The sequence below is a fragment of the Rhineura floridana genome, chromosome 10 (assembly GCF_030035675.1).
Source record: "Rhineura floridana isolate rRhiFlo1 chromosome 10, rRhiFlo1.hap2, whole genome shotgun sequence".
In the NCBI taxonomy this organism is placed as follows: Eukaryota; Metazoa; Chordata; class Lepidosauria; order Squamata; family Rhineuridae; genus Rhineura; species Rhineura floridana.
The window spans coordinates 43680253-43701340 of record NC_084489.1 but is presented as its reverse complement, the minus strand read 5'-3'; the positions used below and the strand labels follow the sequence as shown (position 1 = coordinate 43701340).

General features: G+C 41.8%; 1 protein-coding gene across 1 annotated transcript in view; it reads left to right on the top strand.

The window, feature by feature from the left end:
* LOC133364875 (histone deacetylase 9-like) overlaps nucleotides 1-21088 on the top strand; it is a 498851-nt gene that overhangs the window by 384008 nt on the left and 93755 nt on the right. The gene's annotated exons all lie outside the window — the stretch shown is intronic.

Below are 21088 nucleotides of genomic sequence, written 5' to 3'. Positions count from 1 at the left end.
CTGGATTGGGGCTAACATGCATATAAAGCAGGTGTGGAGAACCTTTGGCCCTCCAGATATTGCTGAACTATAACTCCCATCATCCCTGGCCATTAGTCATAGCTTGCTAGGACTGATGGGAGTTGTAGTTCAGCAACATCTGGAGGGCCAAAGGAATCATTAAAATACTTTCTTAGGCATGACAGTAGTTTTTTAAGAGAGCTGAAGGTGGCATGATAGAACCATAGTTGTGCATGCTGTACACAGCCATTTATTTCACCCCAGTGGCATCCCCGCTTAAACAGGTTCTGGAGGAGGCATTGCAAAAACTTTGCAAGACTGATTAAAAAAACACTAAATAAGCATGCATACCATAATGTAACAATGGCTATAGCATTCCACCTTTAACACATGCGGGGGGGGGTGCCTTGGCTGTCTCCATAATACTTACCTGCAAACATAACAGATTAAGCCATAGTATCTTTCAGAGCAATTCTCTATAGGTTGCCTCAAAAGTAAATCCCACCAAGTTCAATGTAGTTTATATGTAAGCATGCAGAGGATTATAACCTTACTCCATAAATGATCTAGTCCAAAGTAAATGAAGATTTCTTTAAAAGCAAAACCTAATAAACAGCTTGAACTCAAATCCCTGTCTCCTTTTCTGTGCCTGATTTACGTGATCTGGGATTAATATTATTTTCAACAGAGATAGGGAATCTGTGGCCTTCCAGATGTTGTTGGACTACAACTCTCATCGTCTCTGGCCATTGCCCATGACGATGCCTGGAGCTGATGGAAGCTGGAGTCCAGCAACATCTGGAGGGTAACAGGTTCCCCATCCCTGCTTTACATTTTTATGTTCATAAAGCAATGACAATAGATGTAAATGGCATGTATGTAAATAGCATATATGGAGGGATATAAGTTTCCTGCACCTAAACATCTTTCAGAACCCCAGTAAAATCTTTATTCATATTGGCTTTGGGGTGCTGGGCTTCATTATCTGTGGGCAAAAGGCTGCCTACACAATGATCCCCACCCTCTGTTGATCAACAGATACCTTTGCATAGGTATATATGAGCCGATTAGCACTTCACCTTCAGTTCAACCATGTGTAAAATTTGAGTTGAGAGTGTTCAGGGAAGAAGTTGCAGACACCCTTGCTTCCCTGGAGTAAACACCACATTGGGAACAATATGGCTTTAAAAGATGTTTCATGTTACTAGAATACTTCATGACATTGTTATGGTCTGCATATTATGGAAATACATTGCTGGCACTAAACTTTATCTCAGTTGTGGTTTTAAAAAAGAGAGATTCAAAATAGGCTAAACATGTAGAACTGGCAGGCTGGGATCTGCACACCATATTCTGTAGATTCCAGCTGTTTTATAAAAGAGGATGCTCATTTTTGCAGATGGCACCATAATTGCTGCCATGGTTCTTCATTCTTCAAGAATTTGCCACCACTAATTCATATTGTAGGCAGAGCAATGCAATTTTATTCATTGGTAATGCAGACATGAAATTTAATCATTCCCACAGAAGTGCTCTTTGCATTGAATTAGATGGAAAATCTCTCTTTTCATTGCATCTCAGCTGTTCTTGCCATCTTCATTTCCATCTTTGATGAAGGATGAAGTTGCATTGATGTCACAATCATCAGCTGATTTTGATGTAACTAAATGTCACTCAACATCTTCATTTCTATCATTGTCTGAAATCTTAGCTGCACTGAATGAAATGGCAAAGTTTTGTTGACTGATTTCTCTGTAACTAGATTTCACATGCCATATTCAAAATTCATAACGCTGAGTACTATATTCCCTGTTTTATCTTCACTGGCCTTCTGAGGTACTTACATACTAGCTCCACTAAGGAGCTGACATACAGAGGAATTTCTCTCTTCAATGTATTAGTGTCCAAATGTTAATACTTCAAATTAACATTTGAAAATTACCTATCCCTATAATCTTATTTAGATGCCTAGGTGCCCTTTCAACAGTGATGACTAAAGCAAAGTAGGGGCTTATCCACACAGGAGCCTAACTTTGCACTAAAGACACTGCTTTTACAATCGTAATAGATTTTCAAGGTCCACACTTCTTGCTCAATGGTAGCCTCCAATCTGTTTTCCATTCACACAAGTAGGCGTTCCTCTGGGAAGGATTAGTGTTGCTGTTTCCTTGTGGCCCCGCCCTCTAATTTTACATGTTTGCTCCCTCTGGCTCAAGGCTGAAGCTGGGAGAGTGCCTCAGTGTGCAATTGACAAGAAAAAATGAAACTGACTAGATGCCTCTCCCCTTCTCCATTGTCCAAGCCTGAGTGAAAGGCGGATCTGGGGGGGAGTGAGTGAAAGGTAAAGTAGGCAGCGGCTGCAGCAGCTTTTGTGAGTGGCAGAGAGAGAGGGAGCGGGCAATGGGGCATAACAGAGTGTGCCCACTAAGGAAACATTGAAGCAAAGCACCTACAAGGAGGAGTGCAGCACAGCTGAGATGGTTTTTCCTTTCCTTTTCACATTATCACTGGATTAGATTAATATGGATTTAAAGGGGGAAACTGTGATAGCTTCTGCAACATGTGAACCATGTGAATTACAAAGGGATGCAAGTAACATCAGACACACACTAAATCACCATGTGGATGAGTCCTAGGACTCCTAAACTTCCAATCAGAGTATATTAAGGTCCCATATAGTAAGAATTAAATCTTTGCCTAATAATGGTCTTTGCTACTCATTCATTCCCCCAAACTAATTTTTCTGAAGTCGCCCCTGTCAATTAGTATAATCCTTGCCTGGTTTGCTCATTTTTCCTGTCACTTCGATAGGGAGAGTTTTGCATTGTGGCCAAGATCCAAAGAAGTGGCATGCATGTATGGTTGGGTGAGAAGGAAGACCTGCATGAATAGGTAGCTAGAGTGTCATCTATTGCCTTTTTCATCATTCTTCTACTGTTTTTCTGTTGCTAAAGAGCGGTCTGTGTTTAGATTAAAAAATGGTTAGTTCATTCAGCTGTGGAACAGCTGCATTGAAAGCAATAAAGGAAGCCTCAGCTATGCATGAGCTTCTCCCTCATGGGTGCATAACAGTTCTATGGATCCCAGCCTGCAGCACCCAGGAGGTATTTTTGATTTCTACAGTGCTGTATTTTATCATCAAAAAATGTCAAGACTTGTTGAAGTTGACTTAAACAGAATGGATTGGAGCTTGCCCATGATCCCATTGTTTTGAATTAGACCCACGGTGGTGAACTGCTGGCCTTCCAGACAGGGCTGGCCCACATAGCCCTCTTGAGTGGCCCACCAGCTTCCCCATCTCAACTGGGGGGGCAGTGATGTGAAATTTTGCTGTTGCCTAACATTCAATCATATTCAAGTATCTAATATACAGAATAGTTCCCACAACTTTCTAGTCTTCTAACAGTCTATCATTTTAGTCTCCGGACCTTATAGATCAACTATGATCAAGAATTATATCTCTTTTTGATAACAACTGATATACTTAGCTAAGAAATTAAGTAGATTATTGTTTCATATGTTATTCAGCTTTTGCTTTTACCTTACCTCTCAGCCATTTATACCAGGTATCATGGAAACATATGAGATCAAACAAGATGATAGAATAAAAGCCAATTGTTACTATATAGTGAATGGCACACAGTCCTGAAGGACAAATACTGCTGATCAACTTACATATGTAACAATATATTAGATAATATTCATGACTCCAATCCAGCTTGGGATCTTGGGATCATATGCATACGCATCTCTAATTAGAAACTGGATTGTGTGGATGCTGCATGCAGTGGTGACTGGTGCCCACTGCAACTTGATGGGCAGAAGGCAAGGAGACCACCAGCAAGTGGAGCCAGAACCAATGCCAAGGAAAGACAACTGATTCCAGTTTTGTCCCCATCTTTCTCCCTGCTGAGTTTAATCTGGGCAACATAAACTAAGAAGGAAGCTGACAGGCAATGCTGCTTACTGGACATTGTAAGTAAGAAGGCAGGTAGGCGGGGGCTGGCTGAGGGCAGACAGAAGTTAGTGGGGTAGTGCCTCATTTGTCCTGAAAGAACATCCTCCACTGGTGGCCTGTATGATTGCCTAGCCCAATCTTGTAGCCAGGATATAAATACTATACACACATCCCATCAGATAATCAGTGATAGAGTCAATCAGCAGTACATGAGAGGTGGGGGCTACCCTGCCCTGCAACATCCTCCTCATCAAACAACTGCATCCTCATAAACATGCAAGTACAAGCAAACTGCCCAACAAAACCACGTGGCTGGAAGATTTGTACATTCCCAAAGGAGGGTGGAACTAACCACAGAGATGACAGCAACCACACAAGATAAAGCTGCCTGATTTGGGGGGTGCTTATAGTAAGGTTTTGCGAAGAGAAGTATGAGACTTGTCTCATACTCTATTTTCTTTCAAAGGGTGCACCTGAGATGTTTCCAAAGAGTGAAATGATTGAGTGGTTTAAGCTGGAGTCGTATAAACACTTACTTGAGAGTAAATCCTATTGGACTCAGCAGTAAATAGCTATAGGATTGGTTTGTAAATGTCCTAATTCTGAGATGGTCTATGGCTGGATGATTTCGTTCTTCCCTAATTTCACACTAGGAGAGTCCTATTGATGCACATGGGGCTGCATAATCAAATATTGGTGCTGTTGCCAAGGTAGGCCCTACCGTTAGGTGGAGTGTGGTGGCTGACTCGGCACATGCTGGAGGGTGGGGAGTGGCAGTGAGATGTTGGAGGGCACAGCTGACTGTGCCACATGGCATGTTCAGCTGTGACCCTGAAGCTGCCTGCTCCCCTCAGGAGTGGTAGAGGATGCTATCCTGTCACCAAAGGTGACGATTCAACTTCTAGTCTGACTGGCTTTTGCATGTGGAATTGAGGGTGGGGACTTGTCCTTCACAGACAGCAAAATGTCTTTGGCTGGCATGCAATGTGACCTCTGGATTTCAGGGTGTTCATTACATGTTTCATGTACCTTTGGTATGGTGTATTTAAAAAGAAAAGACATATAGCTGGCCCATTTGTGTAAATGTGTGCATTTCATAGAATCATAGAATAGTAGAATTGGAAGGGGTCTATAACGCCATCGAGCTCAACCCTCTGCTCAATGCAGGAATCCAAATTAAAGCATATCTGTCCAGCTGCCTCGTGAATGCCTCAAGTGTTGTAGAACCCACCATCATTTCTTACTAAATAAAGTGAAAGTACTTAGTAAGTGCTTTGCCTAAACATTATTGGGCAAACAAAAGTTTTAGTGATCCAAGTGGTGTTTTCTTTCCAAAATATATTCCTCTTTAGGTTAAAACACCTATTATAACGATGGCTGAAGTTCATCATATATGAGAATTTTTTCTTACCACAGGACATCTCTTTTAAAAAAACAGTGGTGATTAATTTGCTCTGCCACTGTGACAGTCATTCATGAGCATCTCCTTCCAAATAGGTTAGTAATCTTGTCAGATGGGTCCTCATTACTTTACCAGTGATCTAATCAGGGACCCTCATCTAATGAGCAGTTCAACTAGATATTATTTACAAGCACACATTTGAGCTGGTTTTGTTTATCCACTGCCAAGCAAAACCAACAGTGACAAATGATTTCAGCTTGCCAATGGTAATTCCGCTTGCAATGTCAGAAAATGCTGATAAATCTACTGTATAACTAAGAGCCAATATACACATCCAGATGACATATGATATAGCCTTCCTGGGACTCTACTGCTTAAGAATGCAGATGGGTCATCAGTATGATAGAATAATCTCCTAGATCAGGGATGGGGAAGGGGACCTTCAGGTCTTGTTGGATCTCATGAACCCTAACAATTGGTGATGCTGGGAGTCCAACAACATCTGGAGGGCCACAGATTCCGCAGCCCTGCCTTTTGTTTTTTAAAAATGCCTATGCATAGACAAATAGCAAGTTAGGGAAAATAAAACGTTATTTCCTAACATGCTAACTTTCCATAGCAAGAGGCAGCATTCAGCCTTCGGCCTTTGAATCTGCTTCTGCATTTGAAGGAGTGCAGCCTTGGGAAGGTTGCACCACATACTTCCCCCTCCCCAGATGTGTAGGTCACCTAAAAGCATTTCTGTGTTAGACTACCATTCAGTGTAAGATTTTAGTACCAAATTGGAAGTTCAGGGAAGTCATCCTAGAAATAAGGCATGGCATTGCATAAGAAATTACTGCAACAAGGATTTAATTTGGATTGGGCAGACAGATCAGTTTCCATGAAAACGAGAGGGACTAGCACGGGATAAAAAGTCACCGACTCTGTAGTGCATATATCAAAGGTGTTGCATGAACTAATGAAAGAAAGGCGTTTGCCAACATGGCATTTTGGAAATGCCCCAGAAATGACTCATCCAATAGGGTGGAGTCACTGCAATAACCTTCTTGGAGCAGTATTGCTGCCGTTTACCGGAAGAAGGAGGGGCAGGGCTGCGGCATGTTTGGGCTGTGTGGGCATGGTAGGATGGCTGTATTGACTCTATCAGTGTGTTCATGCAACCTTGTCCTCACTGCCACCTCACCCTACCCCTACTCTTCCTGGTAAGCAACATCTGGAGAGCCACAGGTTTCCCATCTCTTGCTTACAAAACAAAAGCTGCCTGAAAATCAGATTTGTTAACTGGTGTGCACCCCATTCCTCAGAAATAAATTCCAGCAAGTTTAATGGGATTTACTCCCGAGTACTATGGTGTTAATTGATGCTGAACTGCCATACTGTCATAAGCCAAGGAATACTATTTTGAGGCTTGCTATCCAGGTGTATTGTAATGATGATGGTGGACAGGAGCTTAGATGGCTTTAGAAGGGAATTAGACAATTCTGTGAAAGTTTGGTCTATGAAAGGCTTGTATGAGTCATGATGGCTTATATGGAGCATCCAGGATGAGAAGCAATATGTCTCTGAATACCGCTTGCTGGGGAGAAATAGGACAGAACTATAGCCATTATGCCCTGCTTGGAAGTTTCCCAGAGGTATCTGGTGGGGAGGACTAAATGCACTGTTTGCCTGATCCAGCAAGACTCTTCTTTTTTTCTCAAAATAGAAAACAGTTGTGTGAATCCCCTTGTGCACTTATGCACAGTTTTGGCAATAGTGTGTTATGCTGATTCAGGAGGAGTCTTGAAAACACAAAACTGAAGCCTTTGTAAGCATTACTGATTTCTAAGAGCAATGGATATTGCCAATCTTCCAAACACATATATATCCCTGCAGGTCATTTGGGCACAATGGCAGGGAGTTTATGAAGGGTCTTTATTATTCTTCCTTTAACTTTTTATTTTTGTGAGCATCTTACATTTCTCAAAATGATTGCACTTTTCCCAGCACCAATCTAGCATAAAAGATTTACTGTTACAGTGTGTGTGTGGCCAGGCAGTGGCATATGGAAAACATGTTTCCTGCTATTTAATTTAATTACTCCAATCACGTGCCAGCCCCGGGCATGTCATTCTGGACCTGTGAGGCTCTTTGTCTGTCAAAGAGATGGACAATATCTTGGCTTTGTTTAGTTGCTCTGCAGGCTGCAGATAAAAAACACTGAAATGCCGACTGTTTGTTTAACCAAACTTTGCATTTTTTACCATTTGGCTTTGATTTCTTTTTGTTTTGCAAAAAAGAGAGAGAGAGAATGACATTTTGGCCTTGTGGAGCTGAAAGGGAAACATTAGGGATCAGAAGATGAATTGTCACATTCTGAGGTTTCCTATATGAAAACGTTTTCAGGGTAGAAATGAGCCTTGTTAGCAGAAATTAAAGAGACATGAATCACAATTTATTTTAGACTTAGCTGCTAGCATGGCACAACTGTGTGGGGGAGGGGAGGCCCCCATTATAATTGTTTCATTATAATGACTTTAGTTTTGAATGAGCTTTTGGTGATCTGGCAGTGCCATTTTGTTTTTATTTGCATTTTTAATGAGTCAAACACCAAATGATGGTTTAGCTGCTGCCTTTTGAACTCATTCATAGCGATGTAGGAAGCTGCCTTATACTAAATGAGACCATTAGTCCATCTAGGTCATGATAGCGTACACTAACTAGTAACACTTCTCCATGGATTCAGGCAGAAGTCTCTCCCAGCGCTAACTGGAGACGCCAGGGATTGAATATGGGACATTCTGCAGAAAACAGATGCTCTACCACTGAGTTATGGCCCTTCAGTATAGTCTACACCACTGGTGTTCAACAGGTAGGTCGGGACCCATTACCAGGTCGCGGCCTGGTCTAAGGTGGGTCGCAACATTAGTCCGACCGCCATACAGATATATGGTTTTTTTAAAAAAGAAAGAAATGGGATCCCATATGTATGTTTGATTTAAGGATGGATCTGGGTCTGCTTCTGAAAAGGTTGAAGACTGTTGGTGTGCACTGATTGACAATGGCTCTCTGAGGTTTCAGACAAGATTTGTTCATCAGTCCTACCTGGGGATTTAATCTGGGCCTTTTTGCATGGATTTTCCTTTTCAGTCCTCTATTTGGAGGCTGTCAAAGGACAGTCCTCACTTTGAAGAAGCTCTCTGTTGGAAGGCTGTCTGGACCGCATCAGGTTTAAAAAGAAGGAACCTTAGGAAGGGAGAGCAAGCAGGGGCTTTGAAATTGCCCATCAACAGTTAGTGCCTGCATAGCAGACTGAGCAGGCACACAGGTCACCTGTTCACTGTTCACTGTGGTGAGATGTGCTATATTTCTATTTAAATTACAGCAGCTATTTCTCAATTTTCAACTGTTTATATAAATTATCATGTTCGACTTTCATGCAGATCCATGCCCACTTTTGTCGTCTTTTTCAGTGGTGCTTAAGTGACCACCCTAAGGGCAAAGCTGTTCTGCCCCTGAGCTATGGCCCTTCACCAGAACACTGGAAAAAGAAACCTTGGACACAACAACTTTATAATTCAGAAATATGGGGTAGCTACATGCTGGAATAGCCTAGCCATAAAAAAAACATAAGTTTCTTGCCACTTGCCAATGCAGAGATCAAGCCTATGGCCTTCAGAGCTTCTAAGTGTATGAGGCAGGATGCAGCTGTGATTATTTTCTTCCCTCTGGCCCCTTTGCCACCCTCCTCTCCTGCCTTCTCTGGGTTAAAGTAAAGTCCTGTTTACTACCACAGGGAGAGAAGCAAGGTGTATTGTCTCTAGTGGGTTATACTGTCTCCAGCTGTTTCTGAAATTTTCAAGGGGCAGGCACACTCTCCCAGTATTGGCAACAGGTAATTATACCATTTAGGATCACCATTTTTTTTTTAAAAAAAGAGCTATCTTTGCTGTTAGATAATCAAAGAATCACATGAACATTGGAATTTGCCTTATATCAAGTTAGGTCATTGATCTTTCTTGCTCAGTATTGTCTACACGGACTGGCAGCAGATCTTGTTACCTGGAGATGCCCGGCATTGATCCTGGGATCTTTTACAAACAAAGCAGATGCTCTGCCACTGAGCTATGGCCCATTCCCCAAATTAATTAATTGACTAATCTTAGTCAATCAATCAATGAATCATTAACAAGACATGTAGTCATTTACAAGCTCGTCTTCAGGGCCTTGATTCTTAAGTTTGGAGTTCCAATTGTGATGTTATCAAAGAAAGCTGCACAGGATCCTCTGCAGCTCTGTAGCCCTCTGCAAACCCAGCAATTCTGCCAATTCAGGTGGATTGTGGCAGCATTTGTGTGATGTCTGTGTAAATGAGGCCTGGTTTTCTGTGGGATCGCCATCTTCATATTTACCCAGCTGGTTGCTGAAGCGCATGAAAGACAAATTGACCACTGATTTCTCTTCTGTTGGGAAGCCAGCTTGTAATACCACAGATAACTGCTACCACTCAGCAGGGGGAAACAGCATTTATCTCAATAAACACAGTAGTGAGGCCAGTAATGATTTAAACATCGTTTGCGAACAAACTTCTGTGTACAGCAAATTGAGCCAAAACCAAAAAATGTGTAGAAAGCATTCAGCCCCAATTTATTAAAGGCATTCTGTATGTTTATATATATAAGCAAATGCAATCCACCATTGGGAAGAACTAGCTGAGCAGGAACAGCAGCAAGCTCTACAGCAATTACTCCAAATAACCTATCACATGACCAATTCCCCGGCTGATTTCCACGTGTCAGACTGTAGTAAAAGTGCCAAAATTAACACTGGAATAAACTGACTGAACCTATCCTAGCTAAAGTTGTGACTCATCCCTGTCAAAACCAATGAAATGAGTTAGCAGTGGCTGACTGAAGTCCCACTGCTTTCAATTTGACTTTGTCAAACTGAACTTGTAGTTAGATTCAGGTAACTGACTTCATTGAGAGTACTCTGGAAAAGAGAAGGTGCAAGATAGCAAACTGAATACTGAAATCAATAGATCTTACACTCTCATTCATTTTAATGGGATTTGAGTGTGGCTGGATTGCACCCTCATTTTGTTCCATCAGTTCAATTAGATCTGAATGGTAAAGAAACAACTACCAAATACCCCGATTGAGTCACTTACGAACCAACGGTTTGACTCAATATAAGGTAGCTTTCTATGTTCCTATGATCCAGTTAACATGCAGACAGACTCCACCACTCTGCTTAGCTGAAATCAGAGCAATTAGACACATCGCAGATCACCAATTAAGGAAGTGAGGAAAGAGGGTGGACGTATGTGATATGAGGTCATAACATGGATGATATCCTTGGCTGCAGGGAACAGGAGTACTGGTAATAGTGGAAGAAAGAAATAGATGTTGTGTTTGGGGGTGCTGGTTTACTAAAAGGAGGTCTGGTGGACACTCTTTAAAGAATGGTTGCCGAACATCCAGTAGGAATGTGTGGCCCTCCAGTTGTTGCTGCACTCCAACTCCCATCAGCCCCAGTCAGCATGGCCAATGGACAGGGATGATGGAAGTTTATTCTATTTATTTATTTATTTATTACATTTAAATCCTACCTTCCTTTCATCATAGAACCCAAGGCGGCATACATGTGGTTCCCAGGTGGTCTTAGCTTCCCAGACCTGCTTAGCTTCACCAAAGTGGGTGGCCTCATGTACCTTCAGACCACATCCTGAGCCCAAGTTGTAATTCAGCAACATCTGGGTAGAAATATGTATCTCACATATGCCACACAGCATACAAGTACCCTCCAGAACCCTCATTTCCTTACCCCAAGTCTCTGCAAAGTGAAAATGGAGTTTTCATAGCTGAAGCTCTCTTAGGCGGGATGTGGGGAATCTCAGGGCTGAGGGGTGGGTTGGATGCAGCCCCCCAAGTATCTCTACTTGGCCATAGGTACTTTCCCCAAACCACATCCCTCACTGGCCCTGCTCCCCTCCCCCTGAGTTGTTTTGACTGGTTGAAATATGTGTTTGAACTTTGAAAATGCATCTAGCTTGCCTAAGATGGAGGATAGAGAGGGGAATTATGAACGCATGTAGAAACTAACCTGCTGTACAAAGGGGAAAAATTACATTCATTGCTCTGCCCACTTTTGCTTCTGCCCCAGCTCCTAACTGCCATGTGGCCCTTGGAAGGGAATGCAACCCTCAGGCTGAAAAATATCCCCCACCCCTGGCATATGGAAAAACCGCTGTGCCTACTGCATAGTGTGCACCAACAGTGCCCATCATCAAGAAAAACAGGGAAATATGCATCTATGTGGACTTTAAAAGGCGTAATGAAATTAGCCCACTACCCTGCGTAGATGTGATCACAGCAACCAGCCGTTGATTGGGAAAGGAAACCCAGATGATCACAGGAACATAGGAAGCTGTCTTATACCGATTCAGACCATTGGTCTATCTAGCTCAGAACTGTCCACATTGTCTGACAGCAGCTCTTCAGGGTGCCCTACCTGGAGACACCGTGGATTGAACCTGTGGCCTTCTGCATGCAAAGGAGATGCTCTACCAAAAAGCTAAGACCTTTTTTCAATGGCACAACATAGGCAAAATTACTACGTATAAGGAAACCACTGCTGATCTAGATGGAAGCAATGCCCGCTGATAGACTAGTTTCTGGGAGCTAAATGAGAGCCAAACGCTGCAAATCTAACAAACTGGTTACTGTGCAAAGAGTTTCTGGAGGGGGGATATCTTTGTTAATTTTGCTGCTACCATAGAAGGTCTCTGCATGCTGCTCTCTTGCAGTTCCAACTTCCAGCATTTTAAAATGATCTGTGATTGAAGCTTCCTTTGAAGATAATTTATGGAGGTAGAACGCCCTACCTTCTTTGTGGTTCACCACAACTTCTAGAAAGGTTAGTGGGAGTGCACTAAAATAATAGGACAGGCTTGGGCTTTGCCAGCGTTGCCTTCTGTGAAACAGTCGGGCACATGTTTCTGTGGTTTCTCTCTGTATAATAGGTACAAATGCAGACAGTCATACTAAGGGGGGGGAGAGAAACAAGGTTGTGTGTTTCACCATATAAGTACAGCACAGACCAAAGCAGAGCGAAATTGATGTTTGGACAACAAACTTATTTAGAGCTTGAATATATATTTGCATCAGCACTGGCCTTTGCAGACAACCTTGTGGAATGTAAGCAAAAAAAAAGTAGTCTTGTTATGTTAGGTGCCACCTAATATCACTGTTAGAGTTCAGTGGCAATGCCGTCAAAATATTTGGGGAAATGGCAAATGGTTTTTTCATCAACCCAGGTTTCGGGGGGTAGCACTCATTTGTCAATGGAGTGTCAAAGGCCACATTAAATTCCATGTGCCATAGAAACAAAATCCCTGGCCGCAATCCTCCAGAAACTATTATTTAGCAGGAACTATTGTTTAACACAATTTATATATCATTTAATCATCTTTAAACTCTAAGCGGTTTACAGATAATATAAAGTGTTCGTTAAAAAAAAAGCATGATAAAATTGAACATTAAAAGCAAGTGAAACTAAAATTTATCAAAATATAACCAAAATCAGCAGTTATTTAAAGAAATAAAAAGTTACATGTCTTGGCACGTTTGCCTTAGCAAATTAAAAAATAAATTAGCAGGCTCTGAAAGTAGTATAGCAAAGGTACCTGCCTAATATAGGTGATATAGACTATAGGTAATGTAGAGACAGATGCTGTCACACTGCAGGCATGCAGAAGCTCCCAGGTTCGGTCCCTGGCTCCAATAGTTAAAAGAATTCAGTAGGAGATTATGGTAAAGATCTTTGTGTGAAATGCTGGAGAAGCCACCGTCAACCAGAGTAGGCAATGCTGGACTAGATGGACCTGTGGTCTGACCTGATATGAGGTAGTTTCATATGTCAAATATCTATGTCATATGCCATGATGAGATATGATGGGATGGATAAGTGTGCTTACATCTTATGGAAAAGGGGAAGGACCTTGTACGAGGCTGCCACCTTGCCACAGCCATGTTTTGAGCAGAATATCTAGTTCCATCCTCAGGAAGGAAGGTTTCTCTGTCTGGCTTTGGGCAAGTCACAGTCTCCAGGTCTAACCTACCTTACAGTGCTTTTGTGAGCACAAAGTGATTCTTAAGTGTGCTTCTTAAAGCAAAACAAAACCAAGAAGCAAATGTGGGAACTGCTTCTTGTGTATCTAATTCTGTTTTGGCCTAACACACTCGATTTAGCGAGTATGCTACTACTGTTTTCTAGGAATGGAGCAGAAATTACTTTGGTTCATATGCCTAATTCTGTTTTGGCATAAAGCACTCAATTTAAGGAACATGATCCTACTGAATTCTAGAGATGGGAAAAAAATAGTTTGATTCGTGTTTAATGTAAATCTAGCACTTCCTGAACCCATACACAAACTGAAATGCAGCTAACCGTTGAAATGTGCATGATTAGAATTTTGCAGTGTTCTCCAGCCTCTCCCTCAAAGTGTACAAAAATGCATATAAATGAAAATCATGTACAAAATTCATCATATTAGGAAAAATTACTTGCAAAAATGGGTATATTAGGCAAAATTGCCCACAAAAATGTGTATCTTAGAAATCTGCATAAAAACACATACAAATATTCATGTGTACTTTTTTTGGGGGGGGGACACAAACTGATGTGGAAATAGAGTGCACTGAACTTCAGATGGGAAAAAATTAGAAACTGAGAGAAACCAAAATTGACCAGATCATCTATTCCTACATTACACTCAAGCCACAAATGGCTGATTTGGTTCCAGATCCACCTAGTTAAAAAACAAATCCACACAGAAGGTGCAAGCAGTCAGTTTCCTCTACTGACTGCACTCTGCCATGTGCACTTCAGTTGCACGAATTCCATGGGGCTTCAATGTGTAGAACATAAGAAAAGCCCTTTTGGATCAGGCCAGAGCCCCATCTAGTCCAACATCCTGTTCTCACAGTGGCTAGCCAGATACCTCCTAGAAATGGGAGCAAGAGTGCAGGACTTGAAAGCAAAACAGCCCATGTCTTTTTCCAGAAATGTGAAAGGTGGGTGGGCCACCCTTATGAAATACAATCCAATATGTTTTGAAAGAAATGGACCCAGGAGCTACACCTACAGCACGTTCTTCTAGCAACCAACCCTTGGCAGAAATCACTGTAATATCTGGGCTTATGTACTGGAGGTAGCAAGCAATGTCCAAGATGAGAGATTTATAGTGTACACAGAGCATGACGGTATGAGAGCATTTGGCTGCCAAATGGGCCTGTGATTTAAAGAGGGCGCCTTTGGTTTGATAGGTGGTGTATTTGTTCTGTGGCTAGAAATTACTCAAGGAAGGCTTTTTTTTTAATGCACTGGCCAATGATAACTGTCTGGGAAAATTGAGAGATCCAAATCCTCTATGTTTTGGTGAGAGGACAGAGTAAAATACTTGGATATGGAATGGGTGGGGAGCCAGATTCCATGGTGATGTGGAGTAGCTCAGTTCAAAGAGCACTGATGTGGTTTATCACCTTTTTAAAAGAACCAAAGAGTCCAATCATGGCAATTTGAAATAATAAGTGGTGTTCTTTTCTTTCGAAGGAAGTCTGCCTAAAACAGAGGAGACAGAGATTTTTGGAACTTGTCCCTGAGCTTTTTTCTTTTTCTTTTTAAAAGGAGACTCTTACTACTGGGTTGGCTTCACTTTTGAGATCACTGCCTCCTTTTAAATCCTTTCAGCAAGACCTCACTCTGTTTGGATGACCAGCATGAATCACTGCAGAGAAAATCAATGCAGTCTTTCCCCACCTCACAAGTGCCCAGTCTGGTTTGGATTTGATTTTTTAGCATCAGAAATATAAACAGAAGTGAAATGTTTCATAAGATCACAGGATACGGCTGCAGTTCAGCTTAATGCAGCTGCAAGACTACCTTGAGCTGGAAAACGCTTGTAATTCTTAGAAAGAAAAGATGTGTCTGCTATGACCCAGAACTGCATCTTTGAACTTTGACTGGGACTCTCACTTTGCCCAGGAGAACAAAGTTATGCATTTAACATCTTATCCTAGTAAATCATTGGCTTAATGGGTTCGCCTTTTTGGACTCTTCTTTATAGCTAAGGCTAGTCTTTTGCGATAATGTCTGTATTCCTTCTCTCTCACTTAGCATTCTCCTGAGCTCTTTGGAAGAGGGCATTAGAACTGGCAATATCTTAGCAACTTGTACTGAGCTTGAATGACTGCAAAGGGCAAAAGCATCCAAGGCCTTTGGGTGGGAAGTTTAGGCAAAAGTAATTCCCTCTGTGTCATTTGGCCACATAGAAAGGAGAGGCTGAATTCTTGGCTTCTTTCTGGATTCAAAGCATTCTAATCCTTTTGGTTTAATTCCCTTAAAAAATTAATCTCATACCTGCTCCACTTGAAAAAAATCCAGGAAACAAAGTATTGTACATTTTGGTAAACATTCAGCTTGAAGCTGAATATAATGCCAGAACGTTCCAAAAATTGCTTCTACGTGATCTTCTACGTCACAGTAACTTGGTAGAAAAACAAGTATAGAAATGTATAGAAACCCCCTAAGTGGCTTTATTATTATTATTATTATTATTATTATTCCAAGCTGAAGATGTTAACAATTTCCCAGTATGATCATTTCATGCTTAAATGAAATCTACAAATGGGCTTTACTAGTTCACCTATGGCTGACATTCCTACCTGCTTATACATATGTGGGTCACTAGTTTGACGCTCTAGCGTAAATTGCAAATGCTCTTGTACCGTGAAATGAAAACACACACACATATTGACTTACATACGCATGAGCTGTGTTTTATGTGTAAATAGAGCCCATGTTATTAGGTGTGGTGAGACAAAAGCAATGCTCTTCTCCTTACGAGATGGAGGCGTGGCAAAATGCACCATCATTTTTGGACAGGGTAACTCTTAAAACGACTCTGCCCTCCTCTTTTATTTTGGAGAGTGAAAGAAGCATTTGCTGAAAATGAAGAAAATATTTAAAAGTATCTTCAGAAGTGGTGAAAGAGCATCTAGGTTTCTACGTGTCAATACCATTACATTATTTCTGAGTGCATCTTACTTGGAAGTAACATTCATTTCATTAATTCCAAGAAACTTTATTCAGTTGCTTTTTCTTGCATGTCAGTCAGTTCAGGCATTAAAAACAGAGAGGGTAGGTGCAGTAAGCAGCATAATATACGGTTATGTTATTTTTTCCATGGGCTATTAATATCTTGTTACTGAGGGACTCTGCTGGTTGATGGTTTCTGGTTTGTGGTATTTGGCTTCAAGGTAAAGGGGAGAGAAAAAAAGATACCCAAGGCCACCTCCAATATGAATATTTACCTCCAACTACTACTTAACATAAATTACCATTCGTTATTTCCATACTTGTATTTCAACAGAAATGGAGCTTTTGATGTCTTCCCGGCCAAACTGCAGGCAGACCTTCAGCAAAGTGGACTGTGCTCCTTAATACCCTCATTAATTTTAACACACTTGTGTCAAAGGCTCCACAACATATAGTCTATGGTTGCATAATGTTAATGATGACAATGTAGAGATGCCCGCAACAGTGTCTCCAAGCAGATACTTCACGAGACAGCAGGAACAAATGTAGAGGCATGGCAAAAATGAGTCCCATGCGGACCCTACCTTTTAACATCAGGTTTCATTTTCATACTGAGTTTTTAAGCTGGGCTGCAGTTGAATGCAATGTACCCTTGGCTCATATGGATGTGGCAGGGAACTTTCTGACAGGGTGCCAACCAACATGTTGTAGTAAACAGTTGATCTGGGACAGTTCTGAGTCAGGTAGTGTAGTCTCTGCTGCACTACTGTATAGCTGATGAAGAACATAGCGTAATGGCCAGATTGACAAGTATTCTATAGAACAAGGGTGCAGAATCTTTCTCAGACTGAGGGCCACATTCTGTTTTGGGCAATTTTCCAAGGGCCACATGCTGGTGGTGGGTGGAACCAGAGGCAAAAGTAGGTAGGGTAACAAGTGTAAATTTTATCTATGTATAGAAAGTTTCCACATACACTCACACATCCCTTCTCTCCATCCAGACAAGCTCGAGGTGTTATTAGAGTTCAAGGCAGAGCTTGGAAAGTTACTTTTTTCAACTACAACTCCCATCAGCCCAGTCCAGTGGCCATGCTGGCTGGGGCGGATGGGAGTTGTAGTTGAAAAAAGTAACTTTTCCAGGGCTTCAAGGACATTTTCCAGCCAAGCAAAACCACTTGGGATACAAAGCAGGCTTGGGGCGCAAAGCAGGATCAGTGAGATGGGTGGCCCGGACAGTTGGGGTATGGATTTGAAAGGCCGTATTTGGCCTCTGGCCCATATGCCTCTGCCATAGAGACTGTGCTAACAGAACAGGAGCCAGTGCTGTGGGGCAGCTCTGTGGAAATGTTCTCTTATGATAGGAGAAAGAAGAAGCATTGCTAGTTGCTGGGAGATCAGGACCACATTCACACCAGACATATATTCCACTATTATTCCACTTTAAACAGTCATGGCTTCCCCCAAATAATCCTGGGAAGTATAGGTGGTTAAGGATGCTGAGAGCTGTTAGGAGACCCTTATTCCCCTCACAGAGCTAAATTCCCAGAATTCCCTGGAAAGACAATTCCCACTCTGGAAATTGTACCTCTATGAGAGGAACAGCAAGCTTAGTCCTCTTGTAATTGGTGGGGCTAAATGATAAGCCCAAGGAAGCCAACTTAACTGCTTTGGGGATCAGAATCAGGTCCTTTCCAGGAGTGACTACCATGGCCCAAGCATTTTTTTGAGCCCCAATTCAAACTTATAACGTGAGTCCCCTTTCACGCACCTACCACAATCCCATCTCATATATTTTAATTGTGAAATTATTATTATTATTTACATTTCTGAAATACACCATTGGCCACACTAGGGCTTTTCTACCATGCCCCAAAATAACATCTTCCCTTTTTGCTATTTTCAGTGTGAACAATAGCCCTACAAAGGTGTTGTCCATTTGACATTTTGATTTAAAAAAAAAAATCTAATGGGCCAACATGATCACAACAATTTTATAAATAGACCAATCACTTTAGATCTCTCTCTCTCTCTCTCTCTCTCTCTCTCTCTCTCTCTCTCTGTGTGTGTGTGTGTGTGTGTGTGTGTGGTGGAGACATTAGACATTTACTCATGTATTTTGAGCCTATAAATCTTACCAATAACACTGGGTGCCGCCATTCCTTGGATCAATGTCCCTGATTCTTATGGTGCTTCATACCTCTCACCAGCTGTCCTTCCATCTTATGAGCAAAGAACTCTGGGACTGAAAGAGCATGTCACAAAAGGAAACACAACCTTATCTGAGTCTCAAATTATACATGCCAATTTAACTGCACAAGCACACTTTCACTGTTATAGAGAAAGACCTGGGCCAGCAACTCACTATTCAGAACACTGCTTGTTCTGCTCTAACTCTGCTTCTGATTGGCTCCAGCATATCTCACAGGATCAGGACAACAAGAACACAGAACCAGGGAAATATGTTTCCAAAAATATTCTCAAGCATGATATACATTTTATCTTCAATTTTTAGGCCACCTGTAAAATGTGCTAAGCTTGGGCCTGGTGATCACATTTTGTGTAAAGACTGTCTTACAGACTTACAGACTCTCTATTCCTTCCACTCGGTAGAGCTATTGTGCTGTTCCTGTTCCTTTACTGCAGAGAATAAGGAATAAGAATAGCATCTGCAATGGCATTCTTTTTTTGTATATGGGTATAAATGGAAAAGAGACATTCAACTGGCCAAAGCAGATTTCTTGCATCAACTCCCAATAGCGATGTAAGATGGCACTGATTTCCGTTCCAGCCTGTGTTTATCGCATGCAGCGCTGTTTCTGTTCCACTGCAGTTTGACTTCCAACCAAAACCACATTATTCATCTCACATAATTTACATAATTAACTATGTAATTAATTATTTATTGTAATTATTCTTACATTATTCCACACCATTCATTTAAATGCAAAGGCCATTTGTTTCATACAAAGGAAACACAATGCAAATGGGGGGGGGGAGCCATCAATTACATATAGTTTGCAGAATGAAAACAACAGTGAATACGAACTGTATTGGGTGAATTGATTTCTGTTCTAGACACAGGATGAATAAATGAATATTGGCAGTTTCCACCACTCCTGTTTCCATTTCCATCAAAATTCTCTGACGTCCTTAGCTCTAAGTGTCTGGAAGTGGGCTGAGTGCTTGTACCAGCGTGATCATAGAATCACAGAATAAGTAGAATTGGAAGGGGCCTATAAGGCTATCGAGTCCAACCCCCTGCTCAACATTCAATGATTTAGGATAAGGCTGTGAGTGGGGCATAAGTAATTACAGCTTCAATACATGCCAAAGCCATAGTCCATACAGATGACCCACTTCTCAACACACTAATTGGTTGTATGAATTGGCCCCACTTTAGTTACCCTGTTGAAATTGTTTCTGTTTAGAAAAGGCTATGACTTTTTTCCACCATCTTCTTTCCTTGCATGTCCTTTGGTGGAGACTGAGGAGATAAAATAGGAGAGCTAATCTCAAGATGCTGAAGAGTACTGCACTCTTTATTAATGCTCAATGTGTTTTGGCCAAAACAGACCACCCTCAGGAGATTTTGTCCAAGGAATGCTATTGAGGGCCAACTCACACAGGTTTATCTGTGTGGATCATGGATAGGCCAGAGTGGTGGAGTCATATGTCCTGTTCACCCACAGGTCACGATTCAGTCCTGACACAGAAAATGCATGCTAGGGGATTTTTTTTTTGGGGGGGGGAAGGTAAATTGCACATTGTATGGCTTTAAAACAGGATTAGACAAATTCATGGAGAATACTGGTTAGGCCTCATCTTGAGTACTGCATCCAGTTCTGGTCTCCGCACTTCAAGAAGGATGCAGACAAACTGGAACAGGTTCAGAGGAGGGCACAAGGATGATAAGGGAACTCGAAACAGAGCCCTATGAGGAGAGCCTGAAAGAACTGGGCATGTTTAGCCTGGAGAAGAGACGACTGAGGGGTGATATGATAGCATTCTTCAAGTACATGAAAGGTTGTCACACACAGGAGGGCCGGGATCTCTTCTCAATCATCTCACGAGTGCAGGACACAGAATAATAGGCTCAAGTTGCAGGAAGCCAGATTTCGACTGCACATCAGGAAAAACTTCCTAACTGTTAGAGCCATACGACAATGGAACCAATTACCTAGAGAGGTAGTGGGTTCTCTGACACTAGAGGCATTCAAGAGGCAGCTGGACAGCCATCTGTTGGGAATGCTTTGATTTGGATTCCTGCATTGAGCAGGGGGTTGGACTTGATGGCTTTATAGGCCCCTTCCAACTCTACTATTCTATGATTCTATGAAGACTATCAGTGGTTACTAACCCTGAAAGCTATGCTCTGTCTCCATTGTCGGAGGCAGGAAGTTTCTGAATACCAGTCGCTGGAACCCGCAGGAAGAGAGAATGCTCTTTGCACTCAGGTCCTGCTTGCAGGCTTCCCATGGGCATCTGGTTGGCCACTGTGATAACAAGATGCTGGACTAGAGGGCTGATCCAGCAGGCTCTTCTTGTTCTTATTAGTACTATTTCTTCAACCAAGAATTCTGAAAACCAAAGTTATTGAGCCACAGTTATTGATTCTGACATTTGTCTGGTTAAAGGTTGAAAGAACA